The sequence below is a fragment of the Bombus vosnesenskii genome, unplaced genomic scaffold, assembly GCF_011952255.1.
Source record: "Bombus vosnesenskii isolate JDL3184/JDL3185 unplaced genomic scaffold, Bvos_JDL3184-5_v1.1 scf7180000013294, whole genome shotgun sequence".
NCBI classification, from domain to species: Eukaryota; Metazoa; Arthropoda; class Insecta; order Hymenoptera; family Apidae; genus Bombus; species Bombus vosnesenskii.
The window spans coordinates 3,656,066-3,678,421 of NW_022882945.1; the positions used below are offsets into that span (position 1 = coordinate 3,656,066).

The 22,356-nt window shown below is 35.4% G+C and overlaps 1 protein-coding gene across 3 annotated transcripts in view; it reads left to right on the plus strand.

Moving 5' to 3' along the window:
* LOC117232940 (furin-like protease 2) overlaps positions 1-22,356 on the plus strand; it is a 412,456-nt gene that overhangs the window by 46,922 nt on the left and 343,178 nt on the right. The gene's annotated exons all lie outside the window — the stretch shown is intronic.

Below are 22,356 nucleotides of genomic sequence, written 5' to 3' on the forward strand. Positions count from 1 at the left end.
ACGTACCGACGTTATGACCAGATTTTCAAATTTAGCAAACCAAATCACCAGCAGCACAAACTTTCTTGGTGATTCTATATTCTATATCTTCTTTTAAATTACAAAGAGTTTTCCCAAGTAGATTTTATATTTACACAATTACTATAATAATATTAATTGCGTACCTTGTTTATGCATAAAAAGAATCCGATCTATTTACGGCAAAATAATAACAATACTAACAATCATATCGTAAAAAATATAATAAATATGTATTCCTTTTATATTAATCAACGACAAAAGTCGCAATTCTGTCGGTAAACCGATTTCCCATTTACGTGACGCGTCCGTGTGTTAAGAGTGGACGTTAAAAGAAGACATTGCAGTCGAAAGAAGAGTCGAAAAGTTGGCCGAGATTAGAATCGACGATCGTGGGATCGACTCTTGAAAGCGCAGCTTGCACTTTGTTCCTGTATTTCTTAGTACGCACACCGAGTCGAAGAGCAGGCGCACGATAAAGGCGAATGTATCGATCTGAGTGTTCTTTTGTTTTCCATTTTCACCCGTTCCTTACCTTTTTCTTTGAGTTTCCCTTGATCAGTTCCCCTCTTTTAGTCTTGATCCCTTTTCTCGTGCCTATTTTCTCAGCGAAAACTGAAGATTGCAGTTTTATTCATTTATCGGGTTAGCCCTTGTGATAAAGCAGTTACTTTGAACGCTTTGCAGCAGGGCTACGCGTGTGCAAACACTTCATTATGTTCCCAGGAACCTTTCCGCTCCTTGTTCCTCCGATTTTATGGAACGGTTTGCGTTGGGCCAACCGGTGTGTTGTGCTTGTTATTCAATTTTAGTTGGAAATGGCAATGGAACGGTGACTTTTCCCTCTTTATGCTGGAATTCTGTGTTTGAAATTTATTGGAAACTCTGCGGCTTTTGTTTACGTAGGCATTTCACTGTTAAATACCTTATAATTACGTTTCACTGACTATCTTTGAAATATTTCGCGTGTATTGAACTCAGTTAGTCTTTGTAACTTTTAGCTGTAATTAATTAGCGATAATTTGAAAATTTTGACGAGAGACTGTTTCCTGTAGTAGGATTTATTTCTCACATAACATTTGAACTAAGTTATACGACTTTATTGAAGAAACCAAAGTGGCACTCAAAATAAAAGAATCACTTTTTGCAATATCATTTTGATAATAAATAAGAGCATAAATTACGAGTACTTTTTTGCGCTTTGCGTGTACGTTAATCGCATTTATCCATTCAGCTTAGCAAAAAGAATATTTCGTAAAAATCGAACGAGGCATTATTTTTTGCCTACCCTATGTAACAACTGAAAAGGCGAATTCTAAAATCGATAGTAATTCTATTATTTAACGTTCTCTCTGCATGTTCTCCGCGTGTAACGTTTACACGAGGAGAGAGCAATAAAATCAGCTGGAAATTTATTGAAATCGGAATTTGTGTCGCTTCTTTAAAATCGGAAAAATTCAATATTTCGCAGCTGTGACAAATCATGCGAGTTTACAGTCTGGGCATATTACTAAAATTTACAAGCGAAATACAAACATAACGTCAAATTCTTCCGTCAAATCGTAAAATTTCTTACAATTTTTTTTTGTTTCAGCTTCGCATTCTAAAATTCGAAATTACCAAAAATTGAATCGACGAAAATTATTACTTTAATGGAATCAGATTCCTAAGATAAATGAAAGAGGTTCCTGCAATTTTGCATGTCTTGCATTACACGCCATGTTTCATTAATTCGAAGATTTCCCACACATGTTTCTAACAAACAGAAACTCGCTGTTTCATCGAGAGACAGTTCGTCATCGTATGGAACAAAAACGAAAAATGTTCGAAAACGGAAGCTTGGAATATCCGACTGGTAAAGAATCATTCGTTTCAGTCTGTTCCTAAAATATTGGAGCGTCAAAGTATTACACTTTTGGGTATTTGTATTGTGTCGTGCAAATGAAAGGAAAATGAATGGACTGTATCAAAAACGTCAGGAAAGTAGTAGGTACGTGGTTTTCATTGTATTCGAGGGAATTGGAACATCCGTTGACGTTGATTTGTAAATGTTATAAATTTAAATAAGTTCCAGTATTTTAGTTTGTAGACTTTGAATTTTAGAACGATAGAAAAATTGTGTCGCTTGTTGATCATTTACAATATTTTATATCGAGAAAATTTTTGTACCGTTGCTTAATTAATTTTAGTATCTTTACACAAATTTTGTAATTTTCAAGACGTTATTACGTTGTTCTGTCGAGATATGTATAATTTTCTGTGCTGGATTGGGTTAAATGCGTAATAGAGGTACTTGTATATGGGTATCAGTGTGTGGAGGTATGTGTGTGCGCGGCGTCTCGAAAACAGATGAATGTAAACTGTTCAGTCGGTTAACAGTCGGATATAGAAGAAAGTGTTGAGACGCGTGCAAGTGTGTATCGATGAATATATAAGAAATCGTCCATGAAATAAATATGTTACTATTTTAATATTAATCCTCAGTATAAATTTAGTGTTCCTATAATATTATTTCGGCTTCAAAGATCCACAATTCTCAACATGTTCTGCAAAGTTTTTTTGGTCATATTTAACGTTGGTAATTTAATTAGTCGTATTAACCTAATGCTTATACATTTATGAAAAATCTAAATGTACAAATATGTAGTGTTACAACCGTTCGCGGAGAGACGCGGTCGCGAAGAAAACGCGTCAGCGAGAGGCGTAAATTCTTGCTACGATTCTGATAATCGACGCCGCGAAATAGTCGTTCCCCTGTTTCGATTAAGATAACAGAGGTGGTTCAAATAAGTTTAACACTGAATTAACAAGGTTAATATAAACTTGTATATTTGACAATATTTAAAAATAATATAATGAACACGCTACAAATTGTTTAACAATTATAATTAATTTGATACAGGATTCGACCCGACTTTATTATATCTCTCGATGTATGCGTTAGACTAAGTGATCTGGAATTTCTTCGTCTGAACCTGTCGATGTATAACGTTTGGCTCTTCAAAAGGAACTAATTGCCCTTCGATCCTTTTCTTTGTCTTCTCTGGGGGACGACACCCACTACGCTCGGAACACGCCACCGTTCGCGCCTATGATCACGTATGCCACCTTCTTTGTGTGTATGAAATAACGGACCGAAGGCGAATCGACGTTTCTAGAACTATGCGTTTGTCGCTACATTGTATATTTTGTTGGTCAGATAAGACGATCCGTCTGCGACACTGAAGTACCACGAACGACGGTTAGGAATACAGCCTGTGGTAAGCCTCGTGGCGTAACATGTAGAGAGTAAAATTTAAATTATAATTCTATAATTATAAAGGAATTCACGTGTAATTTTATAATGTTTGTCAAGTTCTATATACTTTTGTTTTTGTAACTTTACATATGAGAAAAAAGCTGCCGGAAGAACTTTAACGACGCATTACAGCTAATGGCGACATATTTTCAGCAGCGACGTTTGCAAATTCAAGTTAGTTCAATTTTCGCATGTACGCCACGGCCATTATCATTAATTTACACTTATGCATGTTATAAAAGCGGCGATAAGTTTGTAAATATGATGGTATACATATACATGCATACATATATATCCATGCAATCAGTATAATAGATATATCGTTGGTTGTCGTTTTTTCGGTTGAAATATATAGAAAAGCGTGAGAGCAGATTTCGACGACCATGTTGAACGATATTCGGCGTATGATCCAATGAATCACGCTGTTTGCTAAAAATTTATAGTCGTTACCCATGTCGCGTTGAATTGATAGTTTTTATTTTTTATTATATATAGGCTGTTCTAAACTAGAGGATCAAGTAAAGTGAGAATTGCGGAGAACGAAAGAAACATTTTATTTTACAATGTAATTTTATAAATTACATTAAATCTCATATAATACTACTTGATACAGTTTATAATAAAAACCAAAGCAAACTAGAATCTATATTTATAAAAATACAAAAATTGCTAAATTTTTATAATTCCATCGTATTACGGTTGATTGATTTAATTTCTTTTAATTCGAAAGGATGCTCTGTACAAAAGAAAGAAGAGTACGACAGTGGGATTTGTTCGAGTCTCGTTTGGTCAACCATTCTGCTAACCGAATGTCGTTTTGTTGTTTACCGCGTGAGATTTGGGAAAGAGACGGAAAAGGGGCTGGAACAAGGATTTAAAGGCTTATATTTTTACAATCCATTATCGTAGAAAAAGTTTCCTGCTCGTCTGTTGCTTTGACTCTACTTGCACTGCTTTTGCTTTCGATGTTCCAATAAAGATAATCCCCGTTCCTTTAATCCGTCACATCGTTGTCCTTAATCCGGTCATTTTCTTCTCTATTTCTATCGATAACTGTTGCCCATTTACAAACTTCTGGATTATTCTGAGTGCCTTTTTTTACTATTTATCTGATGATTTCTCTTCTGGCCAACAATGTGCCAAACAAATTCCTAAATTCAATTTTTTTCGTAAAAGCAGCACCGTATATTCGATTTATTCTTTTCGATTCTTTTCGGTTTATCTCGATTTATTTTTTCACACGGAATCACCCTTTTGTCTGGGAGATAAACTCGGTGTGCATAGATGAAGAATTTCATTTTGTTGTTGATAAAATTTTGTCAGTGTTATTTTAGGCGACATTTTTAGAGTTGCTAACTAATTGTATCTTGCTAAGGCAGAAGTTGACTATGTATATGTTTATAATTAGATTGCTGATTCATAAGATGCTAGGCCTCTCGAGTTTCTTCTTTAAGCACGTTCATTAAACTCAGAAGATTGATTTGTTGGCAATCTGCAAGCGAAAGTGTTGGCATTTGCCAAGAAATACGCGCACAGTTGCCTGTATAATCTACTCGACATACAAATGAGACGATATCTAAAGTCAATTGGTCTGTCAAGAACACTTCTTCGGTTGTAAGTTGTAAGCCATACCCCGCGTAATTCTTCCAATCAATTCCTATCTTTAATGGTAACATTTGCCCGTACAAACATGTCCTTATAGAATATTTTATTAATCCAGTTATGTAGTGTCACGTCGTTTTTATTCAATATTTTCATTGTTAAGAGAATTGACGAATTACGCATTTAAATTGTAAACGTGGGCTACTTTCTGAGTTACAGGGAAAGTGCACGAGAGGCAATGTATAAAGTAGAAAGTTGGCAAATAATTCATTTTTTATAATTTCCACATGTATATACGTGTACATTATATGTTGATGTGTTCACATAACACTCCAATGCTACGCGTAGAAACAAGGAAAGACGTAACGCAGTACTCGTGTATTTATGTTTTCTTTGTCTTACATATGATAAATTCAACGAAATTAAAGTTAAAGTATCTCACAAACTAATCAGTTTTCTGTACTTCTTTCAATACTCCCTTTCGTAGAATGACGGAAGGATTCTATATATGCAGAAAAAAGGGGGGTTCCTATTCAAAAAAAAAAAAAGTAATGCAACTGCGAAATGCACATACAGTTTATCACTTGCGAAAGAAGTATTATCGTGAATATGTAGTTCGCTTCGAACCATTCATCTTCTCCCTCGTACTTATCGTTTGCGAGAAACACGCTGAGAAGCAATAGCGTGAAAACTCTGTACAATCACGCTATAAAACAATTTTTCTATCAATACAGATACACGAAAATTCGTCTATATTTAATATCGTCCTTTATCGTAAAACACCACATCTCATACAAGAATTCGATAACCATATAAAATTACACGCAATCGCCACTAACTTCTGGCACACAATATCTCTCCTTCGGTGCAGTGCGTAATTCTCGTTCCCGTTCACCGATTCATAAATATGCCCTCCCTCTCGATCGGCGAACAGTAACGAAGGCAAGATTTTATCAGAGTTTCCACTTTTCAATTGCCGAAGCGGAGATCCTTGTCCGACGCGGATACAGATCGCGACACAAAGGTTCCGTGGCTGTTACGAAAGCCGGAAACTATCTCACTCACGCGTGCAGAGAAGAGAAGGGGTAGAAATTTCACGGTTCACCGGTGGTGGAAGCGCCCGCGGTTTTCGTTCGGAATGTTATTTACGTGAAGGAAAACTTGGCGCGCATCTGTTAATATTTATTTGCCAGCTGGTCCGAATCTTCACCCCCTTTTTATTTACTTCACCCCATTATATATCATTTACTTACAAAACTGTCTATTTATTTGTTCATTTACGAATTTATCTTATAATGATTTATGGTGAAATGGTTATTTTAACAGTGAAGTCATTAACGACCGCCAAAAGTATACCCTCCGCGCGTTATGGAAGCTTTTAGAATCATTATGACTTTGATATTGCAACCATTTCCTTCGGACGAAATTCCGTCAGATGAAAGTCTAGGGTAGTGCGGTCAAATTTGCTGTATGGTTATTGGTGATTCACATGATTCGCATTCAGAAACTGGTTATTTTGTTAACAAGTGCCCATGTGTTGATCAAGAATGGAGCTGCGGGCGGTTTAATTCCCTCTGGTTAATGCAGGGAAGTTAGGTTCCTCTTGCACGGTGATCTTACACATTTTACTGTGTGGAGCATTTTATGGGGATTGTTGAGCCGTAAACAGTTTGAAAATTTGCCAATGGACTCTTTGATAACAGTCTTAGCATCGTGGAGGTAGGTCTGATTTCTTCACAGTTTGGTGGCCTTTTGAGAACCAAACTGTCTATGTAACGTTCCAAGTCTACGATCTTCTAAATTCTGAAACCGATCGTCTAATAAAAATAGTTATTATTTGTATGAATAGGATTAAAATGTTCAACGTGTATTATGTAAATTGCATAAGATGCTTCGAAATTTCATTAACATAGTGACGAGACATGACTATCAGATACATTTCATGCATTTAAAACAGATCATAAAAGCATTCGATCGGCCAATTGAAAAGTTATAGATCTAGAAAGTTAAATATATCGAATATATTTTATACAAGAGTAGAGTCATACTCGATTTTCTAAAACTATTCGCCGCCTGTACAATTTTGATCGCGTAAATCGGCAAGATGTCTTTTTGCTTAGCGAAAAGCGAAGAGACTTTCTGGTCAGTTCAATATCTGCCAGCTACGGTTTCTGCAAATGCTCCATTCAAGGTAACGACCACGAGAAGGTTATGTTCCTTGCGCTCGTTGCAACTTTACTTCCGTTCTGAAGCGGAAGTAGGCCGCTTCTGCAGGCAATTCCGCTGGCCGAGCGTTTCACTCTCCAGCTTCGAATAAGAAAGTCGGCGAACAAGCGCGTGGGTTAAGATTATTCTCGCGTGGCCTGTGATATCCTCCGGCTTCGCGATGCTTTCTCGCTGTGCAACCGGAACGGGAAGTTTTTCGAGTGGTGGTCACCGCGGCTCGGAATTTTTGCTTCAGGTTGGAACTCGACGTGTCTTGGCAAGAATACGACGAATTTCTTTTGGCATACTTGCTGGATTATTCGCGAACTTTGTGTTAAAGTATATCCGTGTAGGGTGATAGATGTGGTACATAGCGAATCATTTATACATAGGGTGATCCAATTATCGTTGAGTTAAGTTATAAGATTCGTTTATAGTTATACGTTGTTATAAGATTCGTTTAATAGGAATTGTTTGGGATACGTATATTAGAACGGACGATTAGGGAAATATTAATATTTTTAAAGAATTATTATGTGTTTGATTCGAGACTCACGTAGAACTAGGTAGACACTATAGAATGTTAAGACAAGTAATTGAAAAAATTCGTGTATTCGACGTTATAACAAAAATAGAATCTGTATGAACATATTCTCTTGTTTATTCTTATTGCCTTTTTACTCGTTTTTTCTTTTTATTTTTGTAAATTGCTTTTACTACTAATATTAGTCTAACTGTGGAGATGTCCTTATACTCTTAAAGTTTTTGATAATATTTATGTTTCAACCCCTCCTCGGGGGAAAAACGTTTGCATTTAGTCTTAAAGCATTCTCTATGCAACGGATATAACCATATGGCACGATGAGTCAGAATTTTCCCATGTAGGATCGTTCTGTTCCAATTATCTTTTATTTTAGACATTTGGCTGCTATCGTTAACTTAAAAAAGATAAGTCTTTAAACTAAAATGATGATCGCGTAGAAAGATCACTCACACTACACGTATTTACACTGTATAGATAATATTGTTTCAATATTAATTGAAAAATGATTTTTGAAATGTTACATGTTTCATTAGAATCTATTCCAATTAGTTTAAACAGCAGAATTGATTTAATATCTATGTGTTAACAAGTTTGTAAAATCACATATTGGAAATCTTCTGACTAGAGAATTTGTAAATTTCACTAACGTACTAGGTGCGTGTCATATTCGTATTTAACAGAGAAATATCATCTGGTTAGCATTAATAGACAGTTCGATAATAGTTAAACGGAGTCAACGAAGTTGAACTTTAAACGTGCAATTGCAAGTGTGAAAATCAGATTTGAAGAATGGAAATGCGTTTAACAGATGTTAAGAGCGTCTAGAAAATATGGATATTTCCCACGTTTATCGTTTTCAAGAGCTCGCTGCTAAACTTGACGCATAACGCCCATTTAAATATTAATCCCCTGCATTTCAAAACATCATGGAGCCACAAGAAAGTTGTCTGAGATTTCTCGATAATTTTTTAAATTCCATAATAAAACGCTGCGTATTTTTATAAATAATTTGGATGCGTGATCTAGTAATTCCACAAGAAAGTATTACGTACTGTCTGTAATTATTAATTTGTCATTAATTTGTACAACCTACTAAGATTCAGAGGAATAGCAGCGTATTTTTTTTTTTTTCAAATTTTTGCTAAATTATTGAAGCATATCCATACTGTATAAATTCATTGTCAAGAAAACATAATAGAGATAAATTAAAAAGTCGTTTGAAGCAGTAACATAAACGCACATATTTTAGTTAAATAAAACAGCAGACCTTAACATCCGAGATAACCAATACCAACAGCAGCTCGACGTTTCTAAATACTCCCGGACAAATAGTCGTCACTCCAAGTACCATCGTTTCTCATCTTAACTTCACCGAAATCCCAGGAACTCGCTCACATCATGGAACTACTTCACGCTTCGAAGCGTACAATCCAAACACGAAAACAGATCCTCCTAGATTGACATACTTTCTCATCTCTTAGGTTTCCTAAATCGAAAGATGTATCTTGTCTATGTACCAAGTTACGTTTCTTAAAATCCAACAAAGTGCTGGTAAGGTATCGTTTCAATTTACACTGTAAAACATAGTAGCATTCTATAATGGATCGCTTGATGGATGATTTATACTTGTATTGGCAATGTAAATCGTCCAGGTCTTCGATCGCTATCTCGAAGTAATTTATTTTCCTTCTTAAACGACCACGAACGACCTTGAATTACCTTCAACGATATAGCGTCGCGTTCGCTTTAAAATGTTACATCAGGAGGCATGTAAAAATCCATAATTTCAATCTTCTTCTCGTCTGACGAGGATAAGTCGAGATGTCGTTGTTTTCCGGCAGACAAAATGGTTTCTGAATCAGCTGTAGCGTCGTAATATCGCGGACGCGCACAATTATTTGAATTTTCAGCGGAGAACAGGGCGCATCGGCCTAAATATGTCACGCGAAATGATATTCCGTGAAAAGAACGAGTTAGACGGATAAAGGAACCGGCTGAAGAGACGACAGAGCGAATCTAGCTGAGACTATGAACGAGAATAGTAATTAACGACCGGGAACGTTCGTTAGAGCAGCGTCTCGTCGAAGGGAGCGCTTCTGTCACTGCAAACGCTCTTTTGTGCGCGATTCCGGTAATTGGATGATCATATTAGAACTTTTCCTAGCATCTCCAGGATCAAATGTAATCACCGCACGCTGGAACGTGACCGATTTGTTACGACTACGCTATTGAAGAACTCAAAGGACGAGGATGGTCTGTTGCGAGAATAAAAGACTTAGACTTGTGGACAATTTTATGGAGAGCGTAAGTTTGAAGATGCACAGTTTGCGCTAATTAGACTTAGGATTTTTAGTTTATAGGCAATTTGAAGATGGAAAGAATGTACATAATATGCAAACAAAAGTATAATATGCGGATGAAACATTCAAAGTATAGCTCCTGTTATAGTAGATAAATGATAGCGGTAGAAAAATTTTATTTTTGACAAACTTTTAAACTGCACTTTGTATATTGAAATATTCTCCAGCCTCATCGTTTATAATTTTCCTAGTAACTTTTTAGAATTATAGTGCACAAATGTTCCAGCTATAAACACTTTTTTACTCCCTGGATAAATTAGAGTACGCGATAAAAGTCAATATGGTCAAGTATTAAACAGCCTTATATTACTTAGTATCCACGATTCTCGGAGAATATATATCTCGAAGGAAAAGTGCAGGACACGTTATTTCACTCGTATGATAACGCTAAACCATGACAATCGTGAAATGTGGCTTTTTCCCCATTTTCAATTATTTTAATTTTCTTCGACAGCGAATCACAAATAAAAGAGGAAGCGTTTGCAGACGCATGAACGTTTTCTTCCTTCTTCGATGTTGTGTTATTTAAAGGTAAAATAACGTGGACTTTCGATTGATTTTTATTGGTGTTCGATGTAACGCTTCCATGTTGGTTCCAAAATTTATAATTAAAAAGTAAAGGAATGTGAAATGGAAAAATGTGCGTGTCAATATTTTTGTAGTCACAGTACCAACACATTCGATAAAAAATACTCCCTATTTTCCACTTATTACAAGATAAAAAAGAAGAAAAGAAAGATGAAAAAACAGAAAGAAAAATTTGTCATCGATTCATAAATCCTTGTCGTATCTCGATAGCTTTATCAGTAAGTGAAAAATCAATGTTTAGAAATTATCAATAGGCAAGTGCTGTCGTAACTCAGCCAGCAAACTAACAAGCATACCTCGAGGAAATAGAACCAAGGGACGTTACCTTTTTACGTTTCTTCTAAATCTTGCTTCGACTTATCCATGCAGTCGAAACGATCGAACCCTACCGCATTTTCTCAAGCCATTTACGTATTGGTCGCGAACGGAACCATCACGATTGTAACGATCGATAAATTCACCGAGGTGAATGGTTCTGGTTCGACTGAGCTGGCTATGGAATTTCATAGTGGTCTGAACGATATACACACACTTTGTTAAGCGAATAATTAGCCTTAATTTAACGAACAGATGGAGGCACTGGTCTGTAAAGAAAATTTGATAGCTTAATGATTTAAGAAAGATAATAATTAATAAGCGTAATGATTAAGCAATTCACAATAATAATTTTGCAATGTCTGTTTAGTAATATGAATATGTTTCCTTTCGTTGTTGTATTACAGATTAATGACGTTTCATAATACGCAACAAGCTAAATTATTTTATAACTTTCGTTTTTTTATCTCTAGATATATTATTTCTTTTCTCATTTTTAGGCTAGAGTTTATCTTTCAAATAAATGTAACGAAGTTACATATCGTTACTGTAGATTTTGAGAGTTAAATTCAAGTTTCAGCATTGTACTTCAAGATGCAGAAACTTAGGTGAGTGGAATAATTCTACTCTTCTATGGTTACGAATGAGAGTGACTCGTGTCGTCGTCCCCTCTAGTAGAAGGCAAATGTTACTTACGAACGGTGTGGTTAGTATGAAAAATTACCGTGCCGGTAATTATGCGACTTAATTAAATGTCAAACGCGTCCTAAGGAGCTTGTAAAATCAGGAAAACTTAAATTACGGCCTCGTGTAATTCATGCGATACTGTCTGTAATTATCTTGTTAGCGAAACTCCCCTGTTAGATTAACATAATTCATTGTTACATTTTCCTGATGATTGCTTCCTTCGTCACGCCTAACTTATCATTTCGGCGCGTTTCTTTTACAGTTTAATTGGGTCTCTGAGCGATGAAAAACGTGTTTCAGGATGGAAAGTAAATCGTTTTCTATATTGGATGGCTGAATAATTTTATGACCGCAGCAATTTTAAGCAATGAGAATACCAAAGTGAATTTCAGATATATAATATGTACGTTTAAACGTAGAGATCAATTTCTTTAGTCTTTTTGGTAAATTATGCTTGCAAACATGTTTACGACATTGTACTTCATAAGGTGTAGTACATGTTTGTGTAATAGATTTTAATTTTCAGAAACTCTTTACCCGGATAGAATTGAAAGCATTTTGATATTTTGATTTTTGGTATCGTTAAGAACAACTATTACATGACATATTTATTATACAATCAGAGTAAAATTGTAACATAAAATACTTATTTTTAACTGTTAAGATGAAATTAAAAGTATTTCAATATAAAATACGTTCACATAAAAGCAATCATTATTAATTAAAAATATTATTGTGTAAAATAATTTGCAAAGCAATAAGAAAAGCAATAGCTTGTACAATTAGAACACAATAGTGAAACAAATAGAATAAGATTGTACAAGGGAAAAGGAAAACCTCCATTGTCCGACATGCTTTGCATTATTCGTAGTTCCTCAACTTCTTCTACTTGCGTTGTTTTAAAAATTGTTTCGAGTATAATCCATCGAGATTAAGAAAAAGTTTAAAGCTGTGTAGCACTTCCATTTAAGATCCTCAAGCGTACCTTCGTTCACCCTTTTAAAGGAAGGCGGTTCAGCCTTCTTTTTATAGAGTGCCAAAAGCCTCTTTACGCCATCGGGTTTAATAAAGGAATTGGGTCAACATTGTTAATAAATTCTTATTTCCTATTGTGTACTTTGTCTCAATTTATTTTTCTTTACCTACTAGCTTAACTTAAGTATAACATTTATAACAAATTCGAGTCGCGAAATCAATATAGATACTGGTTAAGAGCTTAGAATAATAAGAATAATTTATTATTCAAATAAATTACAATCATATGGAGGTTAGAGTAACTCAGAATTTTTTTATGGTTATATCTTTATTTTTCGGCCGAAATATTTTTCATTCTTGAGAAAGGAACTAGGTCGGTTTAGCTTGCAGAACTAGAAACACGGAATTTGAAACTTTAGCTAACAAATGTCTCTTTGTTCTTTCTTAATACTAGAATTTTTAGAGCCAGAAAATTCATAATTTCACATGTGCATAACTTTTTAAAATCACGTAAGACAACTTTTGCCCGCTACTGAAAGTCACGAATAGTGGAATAAAAATGTTCCTCGTATGTATCGTTTCGCCCTAACGTTCGACAAACTTTAGAACGTCGTATTCTAAAGAGTGCTGTTAATGCTGTATGCGCATTGCGTAAACATGCTCGTTCCTCAGCAGGTGTAGCTTCACATTTCAAAGAAACTCGATTTCCTGGCGGATGTTCGCGTCGTTTTCGCCAGCGCAGCGGACTGAACTTTGTTCGCAGAGGTATCATTCGATTAAGCGATATTTACGAGCGTAACGAATGATAAACGAAGCGCAAGTAGAATGGTGGAGGGGGAAGAGGCAGGTATCATTTTCGAAATTGCATTTCCAGGTTGCCGCGCGACGACACCGGCAATGTTTTTAAGCGCCTCAGCGACTACCGTGGAAAATAGGATGAGAAAAGCTATGCCGGGGCGTTATCACGATAAACGAACGACCATATTTTTCTCAGACGTGCCTGCCTCCATTACATCCTCTCGTTAATGTTCTTCCCGCGCGGAAAGTGCACTGGGGTATCCGTAACGACGCTTCTACCCGGCACTTTATTAACTTCTCATCGCAATCAAGCGTTACCTTAGCAGCAGACCAGGAAAAAGAAAACTTTCGACGTCACCGATTCGTTAAGTTATGATCTCAATACAACCGTATGTGTGTTTTGACGAATCGTCGTGAATTATAGTAATTACATAGGTATTCGATTGATATCGTCGAGAAACTACTTTCGTTATTTTAGGTTATTTCATTTTAACCTGTATTCTATGTTTCACGCGATAGAAACCACGAACAATGATATTTATCGCGTAAGATGTAGAATATAAATTGAAATTAAATAACCTGGAATTAATCTGAGTTAAATTGGACTTTATCTATTGTCCAATGATATCAGGTGAAGAATAAATATGCAATGAAAGATATGGATTTGGTTAATCTTGCAGAAGATTTTATTTCAGTAAAATAGAGTAAGAAATGAATTTTAATTTAGATGTTAAGTTCTTACTGCCTGCACTATTCTTCGTGAACTTATCGCGAATGATACCATCGTGAGTTTTATGATACTGTCGCCTTGGATATTTCGTCTAGCTAAGCCGATGAAAGTTTCTTCGATGCAAAAAATTACGTTCATCTTGGCTCGTTTCGGTAATAAATAACCAAGTTTTCACGAAAAACAAGCTAGGACTGTGGATAAATTACTTTACGGCTGATGTAAAATAATGCTTTCGCGATCAAGTGTTACGCACTTCTTTTGCGTTGATCGTTGTATGATCGATCCGATGTTTATCAAATTGAAACTAAATAACACTCGAACATTCAAATTGCTTTGAATCAATATAATATTGTTTTAGTAATAGAAGAATGGAGAATTGCATGCAACTTTTTCGTGAAACGATTAATTTATGGAATTTCCCTTTCGTAAAGGATTTGCATACAAGAGAAGATTTCGTAAATCAGCTGTTTTATAAAAGATTATAAATAATTCCACATTGTTAATTCTACTCATTGAAACAATATCAGACGGACTATTTTCTTTTTGGGCGAAATAACGATCCAAAAGTTACTCGATAAATAGACAAAAACGATTTCGCTAGCTTTTAAACTCGCGAAAGTCATGCATAATGCTCCATTTTGGTTATTGCTCTTGAAATTCCGTGGCTTAGTCGCATCTAGCGGAAGAACATGGTGGTATTTAGTGGCAATCGTACTTATTATTACGAGCCATCCGATGCATTCCATTGAACTACATGAGGCGAGGCAAGGGAGACGTTCCGTGCCTTCCGGCTATGATTTCCTTAATGATCCAGGTAAATGAGAATGACTGGCGGTTAAAGTGCAATCGCCAGTTTTACGGCAGAACTGTACGTGCACGGCACGATAACGTATCGGCGTCGTTTGTATTAATTCCGGAAGTACCGTGAAGCCTTCTCGTAACGATCGCGTTATTTAGGACCGATGGTTGGGCTTTCATGGTTTTACACGCTGATTTATATTTTCTGCCAATAGCGATCTTTTCCTTTTTAGAAATATTAAACAGAATAATAGAAAAGTAACGATAATAAGACAAAGCTTCCAACAGGAAGACTGCAGTCAAATAGTCAAAATTCCGAAGAATTATTAGATTACCATAATGAATCAGCCTCGTTATTTAAGATTAAATATTAAAAATACCTTAAAAAATAAAAAAATAAGGTTAAATTACGTATAACTTTTATATACACTTCCAGATTGGTTTTGGATTTTACTAATATAATGCTGGGAGTCGTATCTCAGTAGCATAATTTTAATATCTGAAGAAAGAAAAGCGATATTAGAAAATGTAAGACAATTCCTCGCAATCTAATCTAAATGGCTATGTTTGAAAATGTAGGCGTTGTAACCTACCTACGTATGCAGGTATTTTGAAACAGGAGTATACACAGCCTGCTTACGAAGCTCTCCCAAAGTACATGTATACCATTGTAGAATTACTCAGACAGAAAATCACTCATGAGGTTGAATCATAGAGGTTAATTGACAGAGGTTGACCGAGCTTGTGCTTGCAAATTTTGAATTTATGTCTACTTCGGTTGAGTGAAGTTCCTAGATTCGTCTGCTGTATACTTCAACGAGTAACTGGGTCACACTTGTTCCAAACCAGCCCACGAAAGAGAACAATAGGGATAGTAAAATCCTCAAAACCATTGGTCATTTAGTACAACACAGCTTAAGGCACTGCTAAGAATATGTTTTTAAAGTACCGTGTTATCGGTTATAAGTAAAATAGCGCTCTATATTTTTCATTTTGACTCGGAATTATTAAAATTTATTATTATGTTGATAATAAGGTTACTTTCCCTTTTCATTACAATGATAAGTCATAAGCATCGTTTACCAGTAAGAAAAAGTTTACAAAAATACTTTTTAACACGTATCGTTAAATATATAATATTGTGTAATGTACATAAATAATGAACGAAAGTGAACGAATAAATACGTACTTTATAAAATAAATGTTTAGCAATTGCAGCGTGTTTTTAACAGTTTATTTATACTTTAATTAAATTGTCGATGCGAACAATCGCGACCAATATTTAACCCCTTGCAGCCTGGATGACGTTTGTTGTTTTACCTCAACTGATTCATTTTGAATACATATACCACTTTCAAAACTTGTTTATAATTTGAATAAATTTTTATATTTCCATAACCAACGATATATTTATATTGTTGTAGCTCTGTTAAATTAATTCATAACACGAAAAATCGAATAAAATAAAATTTCAAATTTAGTTAAACTTCGAACTGCGGAAGGTTGATGACTACGTGATAGTCGTATTATCGCGCGAGCGATCCATATCGAACGTAAGACATGGTTTACGTTAATTAATAATATTTCATAAGTTACTAGTGTTCAATCTCAAAATAGGTACGGGCAAACTCAAGTTAACGAGTTCTACAAATTAACAAAGTTTGATTAAAAAGTAGAGAGGCCTGTGGGAAGTTCTCTACGCGAACGTGATCATCACTCAAGCGTCACATTCCTTTAGCTGAGTCAAGCTGAATTAACTTCAAACCTATATCGCACGATGTACAACTCACAATTAGTAACGCGTTAACCATGCACTTCTCAGTAAATTTGTGGCGAAAGAATTTTGGAATCTGGGAGATTTGAAATTTTCGATATTGAGATGCGATATATCTATTTATGTATCTATCTTTTGTATAGCAAATATGTAGGAGATCTTGAGAATAAAGAGGTACTAATTCCGTGGAAAGGATTAAAGACCGTATAGAGTTGCATGACAAATTGCAGACGATTGACGGTTGACTCACGATAGTGGTATCTTCCAATGTAAACACTGTCATTGCGATTTCGCAATATTAAGTCGACGGTTTTATATTTCTCAGGATGCAATGCACGTGAACGTGCAACCCTGTTATTGGAAGTATAAAGCTGTCGAATCGTACACCGTTATCAATGGAAAATCGTAACGACGCTCGATGCCTGCATCAAGCCTAATTGGCTCTTCTGTCATAACGATCTGCGTGTCACTGGAACGTCCATCACCATCGTGTCATTCGGACGAATGAATGACAAACAAGAAACGATTGTATGTTTTGGTAAAAACCGAGTAACGTATAATCACAAACACCTTGGAACTTAAGAATTGTACACCGCTTCTTGAAAATTACTTTATGACTTTAACATCGAATAACTTGAGACAGTTATATTTATATTATTAATTTAGATATAGAAAGTTGCTGTACAAAACAGAAATAATTCAGATTTCATTCAGAATGGGCGTGGTTTATAATTATAACGGATCAAAACGCTCGAACGTTCGTTTCCCCTAAAATCGTGATTTTCGAGTTACGTCATTATTGCAACGAACGAGTGATTTATTTTATGTAATGAGCATTTTGTACAATTGCGTGCAGAGTGTCCTATTTGAATCGATCCCAACACCAGTGGTCACGCTCGAACATTTATAGCATTTGCTGAAAAAATGCTGGCTTCCGGTCGGCCGCTTGTTATCTTAACGTTCGTACGGTGGCAGACACACGGGTGTACTCTTAACGCGGTTACGTCAAATTAGAACGTTAAATTAGAACATAGGAGCGACTGTGCGCGTAAGTTCTGGCCTCGATAGAGTTAGCGCGCGAAAACGACCAAGAGATGCAGGGAAACCCGAAATAGCTGAGCGGCAAATAGACACGCGCAGCGAAACGTCTATACATAAACGCACACGATACCGTTGTGCCAAGTGAAAGTGACGCCATTCTATAATTCGCAACGCATTCGCCCGAGTAACGGCGATCGTGTCTAGACGTGTAGGCTGCACCCGTTAACCCATCTATCGTATCGTATCGTATTTAGGTCTCTATGACCTAATTGTGTTTTGGAGATTACAGATTTTTTATTCTTCAAGATTTAGAAACGTTGAAACTTTGTATGTAATTGCGAGTATGTAATTATGAGCATGTAATGTAGAAGCTTCGTATGTAAGTTTGTTTCGGTTATATATATGGTATTTTCACACGCTGAATGAATTTTTCGTTGTATTCGTTAAAAATTTATAGATTGAAAATTAGTTGGCGCGGTGGTATGAGATGAAACAAACACCTGATCCTTATTTTTTATTATTCTTTTGATGGTAAATTTGATTAACGAAATATACGTATTACTATGTAGAGATAGTTTTCTATATTTTCTAAAGAGTTAATTATCGTCAGTCTGTTGAACTTCCGTTCTACCGAAAATTAGCGTTAAAGCTACACGCTGACTAAATAATCTGGAAAAGAGAGGCAGTAACGTATACTTTCCGCCGGCTCATTAATTCCAGAACTTAATCATGAAATATTAAGAACACAATCGAAATTATCAGCAAGCAGATCATAAAAACTATACTTTAAATCTTACCGCGGTCACGCGAGATGCTTCATACAATACAGCAAAATACCAACATGATAAAGTCGTGATCATATATCATATGTCCTCGAGAGAAAACAAAATATTATAGAAACTAGATTTGCATTAGAATATTTTCACTAATAACGTAAGAACACGTTAGTATACATTCGAATATCGCACACTTTTTAAATTAACAACAATGGATTCTAATATATTTCAATTTTAGATTCGGAAGTTCTCTTACGAAAGTTCTCTTACGACTCTTACAAATTTGCACAGGATTTTACAAGCAAATCTGAGCTACACCATTTTTTTTGTTCATTCACCATTGCAAAACATTCGGTGAAACGAATTGAAGTATCTCAAAAATATAAAATGTCCTCCCAACCCTATCTTCCCATGAAAATCAACAAAACCGCTGACCAAACAAACCTGGTTTCGAGATTCGTGCTAAGAGGGCAAGCCGAAACGAGCGTAGTAGGAACGCGTGCACGGAATTGGACTACAAGCCGCTGTTCACGTGGACCAATTATAGAATACAGTAGCAAGTTTGCAGCAACGAAACTTTATCCGTCACGGTCTTTGTCGCGAAACGGAATCCAAGACCAGCTGATTAAATAATTCTAAACATGAGTGTTCTCGTAGATAGGCTACTTTTTTTACAGGAATTTTTTTCATTTTCTAGAAAGTAGTGCAGGATCGAAAATAAAAAAGGTATATTTTCTTTTAAATTTTTATCGACGAAAAACGATCAAAGCACAAATTTCAATTTCTAAAATTAAAAAAGAATTTTACTATCTCGTCGAAGCTTTTTTCCTGGAACGTTTGTCTCGCGAAAAAAAGTTAGGCAATAGAATACAAATTACACTGCTTGTCTAAATCTACATCTCTTATCTGACACGTTTCTTGACATAATCTATAACTTGGAAGGTAATCGAATAAAACCGACTTTATGTATGTTTAAATAATCATTAAAATGTTTAAGGGCCTAGGTGCACGCTTTTCCCTTATCCAACCGAGCTCTAATCGTGTGTAGATTAGTTTTCGTATTAATTGGAATTCTTCTAGAGGGTGGCGTGAAAAAAATCCAAAAGTCGAAAACAGCAGACATCCCCGTCTACATATACCCAACAAATTTTCAACTATGATTTTCTCGAAAATAAAGAGCCACGCGAAAAAATGTTCTATATCTTCGATTTATTTTTTCACGTAGAGTCGCTCCCTTGCTGATTGTATCATAGTCACTGGAACAGTCTGTATGAAGGGAGAACATTTCGTTGAGCCGGCGATCGTAAAAATCTTCTGCAACGTAGAAACTAGTTTGCGCGTCCGAAAACGCGACGACTGACCAGAAAATCGGAAACAGGTGGCAGCCGTCTAACTAGCAGGGCCGGCTGTTCGTAGCAAGACAACGCAACGCACGTAATCGCGTTAACAAATATCGCGATGCGCGCGGTACGAGGCACATTCAAATTAGAAAATTGGGTCGCGCAATTATTTTGAGCGACATGCCTGAGAAAACAAGATGAATCGTGTCGTAGGATAAGCCAGATAAAGAGAAGAAAGAGATTTCACTGAGGAAAATTCGGTTTGGTTTTTAATCTCTTTGAGCTTCTACGAAACTTTTTGTCTTTCTGCTTTTGAAAGAGAATTATTTAACGAAAATGAGAATGACTTTTTAACGAAAGACTAAAAGCAGGCGAGGGTTGAACATTATTATTACTATTATTATTTATATAAGAGTGGTACTTTTTCGTACGAGAAGAATACAATAATATAAAATGAACAAATAATTAAAATTACTAATAATAACAGATCTACTAATAATAAATGGCGCGGAAGTATTACGTATAGCATTTCTAGCATTTTTCTTAAATGCAGAAAACGATTCGCGAAAAAAGTCTAATCGATGGGCAAATAAATTAGCATGTTCGCAAATACGATTAATGTAAATACTAGAGGCATAATTAGTTTTGCACAAGGAAATGTGGAATATTGGGAATCTCCTAAAAGACCGGGATGGAGCAGTAAGCTTAACAAATTGAAGAATCTCTGGGCAGTCGGTATAATGGTTTACAATTTTGTATACGAATATAGCATCAGCCGTGAATCTCCGTTGCTCTAAGGTGAATAATCCCAGGGATATTAACAGCGGGTCGAAATTATGGCAAGAGATGGAAACGGGCTTTGTCATTTTGTGGGAAAAGGACGCAGAGACCTATGTCGAATCCTCTGAATGGAGACAACATGCGTGATGTGCAAAGGATTTCAGATGGAAGAGCGGTATTCCAGATGCGGGAGAATCAAAGCGGTGTACAGAATTCTGAAATTTATGGATTCCTAAAATTTCCGCGCTTTCTTGTAATAAGATCAAGGACTCGAATATATATTTTCAAGTATATGTATGAATATATATTATTTATGAAAGACTATCTGTTTTCTGGTAGAATTAGTACGTTCGGATTTTTATACGTTTTAACAATTTTTATGAACTTTAAGATTTGATGTAAATTTGATAAAAAGTCATAAAAGTATCGGTACAAGAATGTTGTAACAATTCGTCATTGATCAATATTAAGTTTTAAATATATCATTATTTCACACAGAATAAAAATTACATAGAGTTGTGCCCACTCTGTCACGTTAATAAAATTTCTACGAGAAAACGTTTCTAACTTCGTATGAAAACTATTTCTTCAAAAATAAAAAGTATGTAAGTACTGATTGCTAATAACATGTGAATTCTTCATTTATATTTACGGTGAGATGTTAAAAGGTCTTATGAGAAATCGAAAAGATTGCATTATAGAGAGTGGTTACAGGTTTAGAAGCTCTCACTTGCGGCCAAGTTTACGTCGTAACATTCTTCCTAAGAGAGTGAAAGGAAATGTATGTATCTTATGTATCCTAAATAGGTTCGCTCGTGAATTGGCACGCACACATACAGTAGTGCACTATCTCTTTCTTCATCTATGTACTATATGTATATTCATGGAACACAAATAAGTTGAAGGCAGCAAATAATTTATTTAAATGTTTGAAGTGTCAGTGGGACATAATATGTAACAGTAATAATAATAATAATACGTAACAAATTTTATATTGTATATTTAGATTAATAATTTGTATGTATAATATAATAATATATATCAGTTTTAAGTATGGGTTGAAAAATTTAAAACATTGAGGCAATATATTTTTTGTAAAATAAAATGTAAAAATATTCAAATTCTCAACGTGTACCTAAAGTTTTAAGATTAAATTCCGCACTTACAATTTCTAACGTTTCAAATCCGGAAACTATAGGTATAATATATCTATATATTATATTCTGGGTGTATATGCTATATTTTAGATAGGCGATAAAGATACAATCTAGAATAATGAAACATATGAAAGGTATAGAAAAATTCCTTATCTTGCAAATTTCTTTTGTTTTTTTTTTCGCACGACGGTTATATAGCAATCTAATCGTAGAACTGCTTGGATAAATATAATGCAGGAAATATTCAGGGCAGTAAATTCGAGCGATTCTAGTTTTAGAAAACGTCGATCGGCACTAGGGATGAGAGATCTAGACCCTAAAATAAATCTTGGCTAACAAATTAGAATTGACCATAATACACGGCCCCGTGCAAAATCTCGAACGTTAAAGTAATTGTGTTAAAAGTTGTGCAGTTAAACATCAAGTGCGAAGAAGTTCGTAGGAGTTAGCAGTTTTGCCCGTTTAAGGCTATCGAGTGGTAAAACTCATTATGCGTGTTATGCGAAACACTCTGAAATTTCATTAGCATTGTAATGACATTCACCTACCATGGTTATGTTGGTAAAGTTA